Here is a 10,566-nt window from a genome sequence, read left to right on the forward strand (position 1 = left end):
AAAAGACCAATAAATGCTAATCAGATGTAGGTGCTTGAAGAAATTCGCACTTCCTGTTTTATATATTATTATATTAAACTTAATTGCCGTCTCCCGTGTCAATGAGGTAGCGCAAGGAAACAGACGAGCAATGGCCCAACCCACCCACATACACATATATCCATAAATGCCCATACATGCGCATATACGTACATATACATTTCAATGTATACATACATATACATATATACACATGTACACATTCATACTTACTGCCTTCATCCATTCCCATTACCACTCCGCCACACATGAAGTGGTGGCCAAACTTGAAAATAAAGAGCATGCTGAATATTGTGAAAGCTGTTCCAATATTTACAAGTGGACAGTTTGTTTCTTTTACTATTCTTTTTATGTAGGACTCTAGCAACACGTTAGGAACAATATCAACTCACATGTCCCTGTCATACACATATTGCAAAAACATATTTCTCCTAGATGATACTAATTACTGAGGCCTTTTTTCATTGTGTCCCATCCTTATTACTTTACATATTACTTGTGAAAATGTGTGTGTGTTTGTAGTTTTTCTCTAATTATATCTTTACAATGAAATAACTAAACATAAAACAGGAAGTTCTGGAGAGAGGGGCAAGTATGCAGTCTGTTGTGGATGAGGAAGTGAGTCAGTTGTTGTTCACTGATGGTATAGTGCTGGTGGCTGATTTGGGTGAGAAACTGCAGAAGTTGGTGGCTGAGTTTGATAAAGTGAGTGAAAGAAGAAAGTTGAGAGTAAATGTAAATTAGAGTAAGGTTATTAAGTTCAGTAGGGTTGAGGGTCAAGTTTATTGGGAGGTAAGTATGAATGGAGAAAAACTGGAGGAAAAGAAGTGTTTAAGATATCTGGGAGTGGACTTAGCAGCAGATGGAACCATGGAAGTGGAGGTAAGTCACAGGGTAGGGGAGGGGGCAAAGGTTCTGGGAGCATTGAAGAATGTATGGAAGATGAGAACGTTATCTTGGAAAGCAAAAATGGCTATAGATAGGGTTGTGCGGAGGAAGGTGGATGTGTTGTAAATGAAACGTTTAAGGACATTATGTGATGTGAGGTGGTTTGATAAAAGTAAGTAGTGAAAGGGTAAGAGAGATGTGTGGTTTACAAAGCAAACAACAACTGACTGACTTCCCAAGCTCTCTCATCCACAACAGACTGCATACTTACCCCTCTCTCCAAATCTCTTGCACTCACCTCCCTAACAACCCCATCCATAAACAAATTAAACAACCATGGAGACATCATGCACCCCTGCCAAAAACTGACATTCACTGAGAACCAATCACTTTCCTTTCTTCCTACTCGTACACATGCCTTACATCCTCGATAAAAACTTTTCACTGCTTCTAACAACTTGCCTCCCACACCATATATTCTTAATACCTTCCACAGAGCATCTCTATCAAGTCTATCATATGCCCTCTCAAGATCCATAAATGCTACATACAAATCCATTTATTTTTCTAAGTATTTCTCATATACATTCTTCAAAGCAAACATTTGATCCACACATCCTCTACCACTTCTGAAACCACACTGCTCTTCCCCAATCTGATGCTCTGTACATGCCTTCAACCTCTCAATCAATACCCTCCCATATAATTTCCCAGGAATACTCAACAAACATTTACCTCTGTAATTTGATCACTCACCTTTTTTATCCCCTTTGCCTTTGTACAATGGCATTATGCATGCATTCCGCCAATCCTCAGGCACCTCACCATGAGTCATACATACTTTAAATATCCTTACCAATCAGTCAACAACACAGTCACCCCCTTTTTTGATAAATTCCACTGCAATACCATCCAAACCTGCTGTCTTGCCAGCTTTCATCTTCCACAAAACTTTTACTACCTCTGTTTACCAAATCATTCTCCCTAACCCTCTCACTTCGCACACCACCTCGACCAAAACACCCTATATCTGCCACTCTATCATCTAACACATTCAACAAACCTTCAAAATACTCGCTCCATCTCCTTCTCACATCACCACCACTTGTTATCACCTCCCCATTAGCCCCCTTTCACTGATGTTCCCATTTGTTCTCTTATCTTACGCACTTTATTTACCTCCTTCCAAAACATCTTTTTATTCTCCCAAAAATTTAATGATACTCTCTCACCCCAACTCTCTTTTGCCTTCTTTTTCACCTCTTGCACCTTTCTCTTGACCTCCTGCCTTTCTTTTATACATCTCCCAATCATTTGCACTATTTCCCTGCAAAACTCGTCCAAATGCCTCTCTCTTCTCTTTCACTAATAATCTCACTTCTTCATCCCACCACTCACTACCCATTCTAATCTGCCCACCTCCCATACTTCTCATGCCACAAGCATATAATAATAATAATAATGGTTTGGTCACATGGAGAGAATGAGTGAGGAAAGATTGACAGAGGATATATGTGTCAGAGGTGTTAGGAATGAGAAGTGGGAGACCAAATTGGAGGTGGAAAGATGGAGTGAAAAAGATTTTGAGTGATCGGGGCCTGAACATGCAGGAGGGTGAAAGGCGTGCAAGGAATAGAGTGAATTGGAACGATGCGGAATACCGGGGTCGACGTGCTGTCAGTGGATTGAACCAGGGCATGTGAAGCATCTGGGGTAAACCATGGAAAGTTTTGTGGGGCCTGGATGTGGAAAGGGAGCTGTGGTTTCGGTGCATTATACATGACAGCTAGAGACTGAGTGTGAATGAATGTGGCCTTTGTTGTCTTTTCCCAGTGCTACCTCGTGCACATGTGTGGGGAGGGGGTTGTCATTTCATGTGTGGCGGGGTGGCGACGGGAATGAATAAGGGCAGACAGTTTGAATTATGTACATGTGTATATATATGTATACATTGAGATGTATAGGTATGTATATGTGCATGTGTGGACGTGTATGTATATAAATGTGTATGTGGGTGGGTTGGGCCATTCTTTCGTCTGTTTCCTTGTGCTACCTCGCTAACTCGGGAGGCAGCAACAAAGTATAATAATTAAATAATAAAAATAATAATAATAATTGTGATTACCACTTTACATACTTGCTTGTCTTTTCTGTCATACCAAGGTATCATTAGGAATAGATGTCTGAGGCTTTGCAGAAAAATTTTCATTTTGCTCATTTTCCTAATTTACAAAATGAAGATATCGGAGGGGATGATTTCCACCCTCCACTCTTGCCCCTATTAGCTGTCTTCTACAACATGCACAAGATTCATAGATAGTTTTCTTTCTCACCTATCCGTAAGGAACCAGTAATATATCATGTAATTAAACATGCAGTCATTCACTACAAGTATTTTAACTTTTATTGCCACTTTTCAGTTAAATATAGTTTATGTATAAATCCAACCATTTAACATAGAAAGAGTAGCATGTAGCAAACTAGCTCTAACTACAAATTTTATGATTTGACTTAAAACCACCTCCAAAATTGATGTTTGCAAAATTAGCATCTGAGTGGATAAAAAAAAAATTATACTCTGGAAATGAGAAATGATATCATAACAGATGTAATGTTGTGCAAGAGAAATATTCAACAATTTCTATTCTCTAGAATGTACTATCCACAGCTATTGTTCTTAACTCATTGACTGTTGAAATAATTTTTGAATTTTATCCTTTTACACGGTCATTTGTTTAATCATAGGAAACAAATAAAATTTCCTTCATACAGGTATCAAGAAAGAACTTCATGTAAAAACCCACAAATTGATGAAAAAGTAAATATCTAAATTTTCCTCCAAGTGTACAATCTGCAGTATAAATCTGACCTGAGGTGTTCATGCCTTACCTTCTTAATTCTACTTAACATAGAGCATATGGAAGGCTCATTCTTGCTAAAGCTGTGATCTCAGATTTTCATATGAAGGATTTGCACAGTTAACATAAAAAAAAAGTTGGAAAATGAAAATATATCATTCAATATTTACTGACTAGAAGCAAAGGGTACAATAATTCATTACAAAATCTTTTAAAGCTACAACTGCTCTAAAATTCTTTACTGAAATTCACATGCCTGTACAGTCCTAAGTATAGATGTCATGATCAATAAGTAGGCATGAATTGAACCATATGAAATATGCAGATTTCTAGGGTATTCATTTTTAAAATTATGAGAGGAAAGTTAATTAGCCTGAAGAGAGAAAAAAGTGAGAGGAAAAGAAAGAACAGCTCCCTAAATGACCTTAACATTGCATTTCGCTTTATATCGTGATTGTACTATAAATAATTCTACTTTTCACATTTGATACTTAAAACTTACAAAAACACTCTTATATGTACTGCAACCATTACCTGAAATTCCTGAATTCTGTATTATTTTTTCTTTGCATTTTCCACCTAATGAGGTTGCATCATGACTACCAGCTGAGTCTTACAGGAGAAATCCCTGCTTTACTTGCTCACCTGGTCCTACCATTACAGAGTAATAATACAAGAGGGGAGGAATTCCATTCCCCATTTCTTGTTCCCCTTAGTCATCTTTTGTAACATACAAGAGAAATGCATGTATATTTTCTCCCTATCAAATGCATGTATATTTTCTCCCCTATCCACAGAGATAAAGTCATAATAAAAAAATCTTTGATATAAGGTTACTTTCTCTGCGTTAGGGTGTCAGTTATTAATTGCCTGCCTAAGTGTCCACTAAACAAGCCTCTTCTTATGTATACAAAGAAACATTGAAAGTTTTATGGCACATACCCTCTTCAGTACCCTTACTCAGCACACCAGGAAAGCCTGTCACCTCATGACTGCATAAAAAAAAAAGTGAGGGAGAGGGATTATAATAACATTTATGACTGCTATAATTGAGAAAATAGAAATCAGTCCTTCAGGCTCTTTTTCTTGATTATGTCTGATAGTTGAAACATTCCTTGAATACAACAGCAAGTCACACCCATGGGAAGGTGTATAATGATCTTTCATTAGAGATAAACAATAATGGGACAAAAAACCTTCTTCAAATGTTACTTTACAACATCAATATAAATCCATCTTTTAATTCTTTATCCTTAAAATTAAATGAGAAGGAATAACTTTTGGCATTGCGATGCAACTTGAGAGTTGGCCAATTCATTGCCTACTTCTCCCCTTCTAAAATTAAAATATGGGACTCTATACAATATGATTTTCAGGAATATTGCATCATCATCTTTTGACAGGCAGGTTCATCATCACTTAAAGAACAGTTGAGACAGCTCTTCTTTTTGCAGTAGGCCTTCCCTTTTGGGCATCACTGCTATATAATGACACCACGTTAGTGGTAGTGGCAGCTGTGTGGTGATGGGAAACATACAAACAAAGAAAATTAAGTTATGGAAAAAGGTAATATTCAGCAAGTTTTTCACTTCATGCAATTGGCCAAAACTAGAATATAATTTTCAAACTTGTCACTATACCTTAAGAAGCACAAAGAGCTTACAGAGAAGGTCCACAGGAAAGCAACAACAAAAAAGAACAATTAAGAGAGCCGAATTACATGGACAGTTTAGAATTCAAATCTGCCCATCTCAGACAAGAGAAAAGTGAGGGGTTTCTTGATACATAAAATGAAATCAAGCAAAAACTTGTTCACAAAAATGAGAAAAAGTGGATGAAAGAAATAAAATGAATGAAGACAGCATACAGAAATTTAAGAAGTCATGTGGTAGCAGAGAATGTTCAAGAGATGAGGCCCCATGAGTTATTCCCTCCCCATACATTACAAATAGGTAATTATATAAAGTACAAAATATGCTTTCACAAAATATTCTCATTAAATTTCCATTCACAGGGGAAAAGATAATTATTACATATCTGAATTAGGCTGAATCCAGCTGGGCAGATAAGTTATGTACTTTCGAAGAGATGAATGATTAAGAATTCCTTAAAATCTTACTCTGATGATATGATTAAAAGAAAAGGAAAAACATCTGTTTGCCTCTAAAATGGTGACCATTATGACTGAAAGAAATGAAAAATTATAGAGAAAACATGAAACATCAAGAGTTAACTATAATACCAATACAGGATATCTTCCTATAAATGGCTTTCTCAAATTGATCACTGAAAGTAAGGAAGATGAAAAATTTATGGAAAAATTAACCATTCGAATCTCCACATACATCTATGCTCCTCAATTCCATTAAATTATAACAAATTAGTCAGAAAACAGCTCATCAATAACTGAAGACAGTATGCAGCTGAATGACTATGATCTGTTAAATAAGACATCCTTGACAAGTCAATGAAAATATGTAATAATACTAGTCTTGTTCTTCAATTCAGTCACCAAAGACGAGTCACATTGAGAATCAAACAATGACTTTGAAAAACTGCTGAAAACAAGCCTGAGTAATATTCTTGTCATCCATATCTTAATGTTCATATACAAAGATTACTTTTTCTATTATCTGGTAGTGCTAAAGTTTGGTTCCATCATAACTGATGTTTCTATTAAAAATTTATATATCTATGATATACAGCATCTAACTTATGTGGATTTTAGGATCCAACAAGTCAACTCATGGATTAATAAAACATCTAATTTCCACACAGCTTTAAAAGGAAATCAGCTTAACAAGTAATGACCCTCCGTTCAACTGCTTGGATACAAGGAAACTGATATGGTGGAAGACGAGCCAGGAGTAACATCTAAGTGTGGTTAAAACCTTGAGCACAGCATTACAATCCTTGAATTTGACCACATGATCTCTGACCTGACCCTTTTAAGGGTCAGCTCACAGGTTAGGTAATCATTCCTAAGAATTGAACTGACATGCTTATGAGTCGTACCATAATCCTCAAGATAATGTGGCTGACCGTCTGAAGTCTTAACTATTTTCAAGAGGCCTGTTTATAGGACACCCTGGGATTCAACTTATCGCTAACTGATGTCCAGTGGAGAAATGCATGTATTCATTTAAGACTAGTTCTACTTAAAGCATCATTGTATCATTACCATATTCTAATAAATCTAGCATCATTTCCTTACTGGAAATTAATCTTATACAATCAAAAGCTACATATTTTTAGCTCCTTTTCACTGCTAAAATTTTTCACAAAAGGGAATTTCTCAGAATCTGTCTATCTAGCTATAGAGGGATTTATAGGAATTCCCTGATGTGAAAAATTTCTGTGAAAATTTTAAATAAATTGTAATCCTAGCATTACTCTACATATTTTTTCACAACAGAAGGCATATGAGTTAACTGAAAACATACTCAAATATCTTTTGCCCAGGAGAAGTTTTGCTACTTTTGTGGCATCTTACCCATTATAGTGGAACAACATAATATGTCTTAAGGGGAATTTTCACTCAGTATTTATTTACATCAAAATACCATTTCATATAATAGTTTCCTATCAATAGGTTATGGTTTTGAGATAAGGACAAGGCACGCTGTTTAAAAGACATATCATTATATGTTCTAAAAGTGAAATTCTGTACTTTATGACATGAATTGAGTTGTGTACACCTGTGTTTACCAAGTGTTGCTTATGGTAAGCAGACAATCATCAGATGGAAGTTAAACTAACAAAATAAATCCACCTGATATTTGGAGAGGCAATTTCCCCTGAATGAATAGACAAGCACATCTCAAAACTCAAGGATCTAACCTTCATAAGTGGCCTTCAACTTTTTAACCTTACTGAAAAGGAACTGTAATATTTGTCACAAGTACTACAGTGACATAAAAATCATGTACACCTACCCTTTTAATCTTAACTCTGGACTTCCAATATGATTCAATCACGGTCAGGTGCTTTACTGAATTACTGAGCTTAAGATTTTTACCGAAATCCTTTTGCCATAGTTATTTTTTTTTCATACTTGATTGCCATTTCCCATGTCAGCGAGTTAGCGCCAGGAACAGATGAAGAAAGGCCGCATTCGCTCACATCCATTTTCTAGCTGTCATGTGCAATGCACTGAAAACACAGCTCCTTATCCACAATCAGGTCCTACATAACTTATTTCAATATTTTTCCTTGAAATTTCTGAGTATGTATCACTTGTGCATTTTGATTTCCTACATATAAGATTGTAGTTTCCTTGCCTCATCCAGGAAGCACAAGACCTTTCCATGCCTATAGAAAGAATCTATGAAGTCCATATTGGATATGATGATCATGAGACCTAGTGGCTAAGATAACCACTCAGCCAACCTTTGTTTGGCCGGCAGTGGTAACTGACATAGTAGCTGGGCAGCTAATGTGCTGATTTTTCATTCTTGAATTTGTTTCTGGGAAATAATTCCTAACAATCAAAGAGCAGTCACTTTGCTTTAGTAGTATGGCTTCCAACAGATAGTGTCTAACTACCGTTACTGAAAGGTTTCAACAGACAGATTATTACACATACTGTCATCAGGTGCAGAATCACCATGGCTAAAATGACATCACCTTAAGGTACCTCAGACTGCCTGCAGGACATCTAAATAAACTTGGACTCAAATGAAACCTAATTTGTTGCACAAAGACTAAAATTGCTCTGTAAATGCTAATGACTTCATGGTTACTTAATCTTATTGCTGTATATGTAATAAAATCCTAGTAATGTAATCTTTTCATATATCTAGCATGACAGCACAAAAAAATCTTAAATCTTCAAGACCCCTCACTATTATGACATGAGAAAGAATTGCTGAAAAGTCTTAACTATTTACTAGGGTACAGTAAATCTAATAACCTGAATTATAATTTTAACATGAGCAATGACAGTTGCAAAACACATGAACAATGGTGTAAGGATGAGATTACAATTTCTCTTCTTGCTACCCTGTTTGAGAGCATGAAATGATTTTGACAAGGCTAAACTTCTAACATCTAATTAGGCGGATCCACCAAACTCAGCTGCTCACGGTAACCCTTTCAGTTCTAACTACATACATAGTATGATCTTTTATAGAATCTTAACAATGTACATTGTAGTTAGTAGTTGGTAGGCAGCCACCAACAAGGGAAGTACATGACTGGTACTATCTGCTTAGGTATCAGGAAGGTTAGTGATGGCTACGTAGTAAGCCAGCACTTCAGTGTTTGTCAAGCTGCACTCCTTTGACCCAGGAAGTTATCTTTCCTTTATGCCTCACTCACATGTGGACTTGCTATCATTCTGTCCAGAAACATGAAATCTCTCCTTGTCACTAATGACACTTGGCTCACACAACTCATTCTTCATAACTCTAAGATTTCCTGTTGTGAGCACTATGCGCTAGCCCTGCCTTTTGGTAAAATGGTAAGAGCAATAGATAGAAGTAGCAGGTTGAAACATTAGACAGGGGCATTAGGTAGAAATATTTGGTAGCAGTATGTAGTAACAATTGGTGGGAGCATTAGACAGAAGTAGTAGGCTGGAACATTAAGTAGAAGTAGTCGGTATGAGCATTAGGTAGGAGCCTCTGACAACAATGTGCTACAGATGCTCTCTGCCAGTGGCCTGTTAAGGGTAAGGCACTAAAGGCTAAGAAGCAGTACTGGAAACCAGTTATGGAGACTCTTCTGCTGTGGCCACCTCCTTGAGGGAGTTCCTAAAGGGAACAGGCATCAGAGATATAGATGAAGAGATAAAACAATGTACAATGTGTGTTCTGAATGTTCCCAACAACATGTGAAGGAACCAATGGTTCCTTTACTCACTTCGGGCAAGTACAGGGGCATAAGTCACCTGCAACACTAACTAGCACACAGAAATATCCATAAGGTTCAGGTTCTTAAAGAAAAGCATCATGGAGGAATGTTGTACATTCCCTAACATGGTCCCCTTGCCCTTTTGTGCAATGTAAATAAACGAGATTTTGTGGGGTTCAGACAATACCATATCAGAGGTCTATGAGAGGTGGTTCTGAATATAACAAGAAAAGGGAAATGAAAGTAAAGGATTACTCAATGGATAATCAACTGGGCATGCACTGGCTTTAAATGGCAGCAATGTGTCACGAACTTTAAATGTCTAGGTGTTGCACCAAAGTTAAAAGTTTGTTTCAATGGGTTTATTTGCTTTGTAATGAATTTTCTCCCCTTTAAAATTTTGCTAAATTTGTCAAGCTAAGGGAGACAACAGTTTTAATGTGGTTAAATTTAAAAAGGTTAAAAAAGCAATGTAAAAATATAGATTGTCCTTCTGCCACTGATAGTTCTTTTCTTTAGCTAATTTTATGATGTAGTCTACTATGTTGTTTGCAACATATGATTCTATTTCAGAGGCGACTTCAAAGCTAGATTTTTCCAGTTTCCCCTTACATTTATCTGCCTATATGCTTCTTTAGCTTCTCTACTTCAAGAGCCCTTCTTGTCTGTGCATGATAAGTTAACACACAATATTTTCACAAATTATCATTCTCTTGTGCAAACAAGTTAACACACAATATTTTCACAAATTATCATTCTCTTGTGCAAACAAGTGCTGGCTGTGTCATTGATATGACAGATGGAGAAGCACTCAATTTTCATCAAAAATTTCCAGTCATTTCAGCTGGGTTTTAAACAGTTCAATAAAAGGAGAAGGTCAGTGACAGTAATGCTTAAGAAAGATTCTGCATGATAGTGTAAAGCCATT

This window comes from Panulirus ornatus, chromosome 32 (assembly GCF_036320965.1).
Source record: "Panulirus ornatus isolate Po-2019 chromosome 32, ASM3632096v1, whole genome shotgun sequence".
Lineage (NCBI taxonomy): Eukaryota > Metazoa > Arthropoda > Malacostraca > Decapoda > Palinuridae > Panulirus > Panulirus ornatus.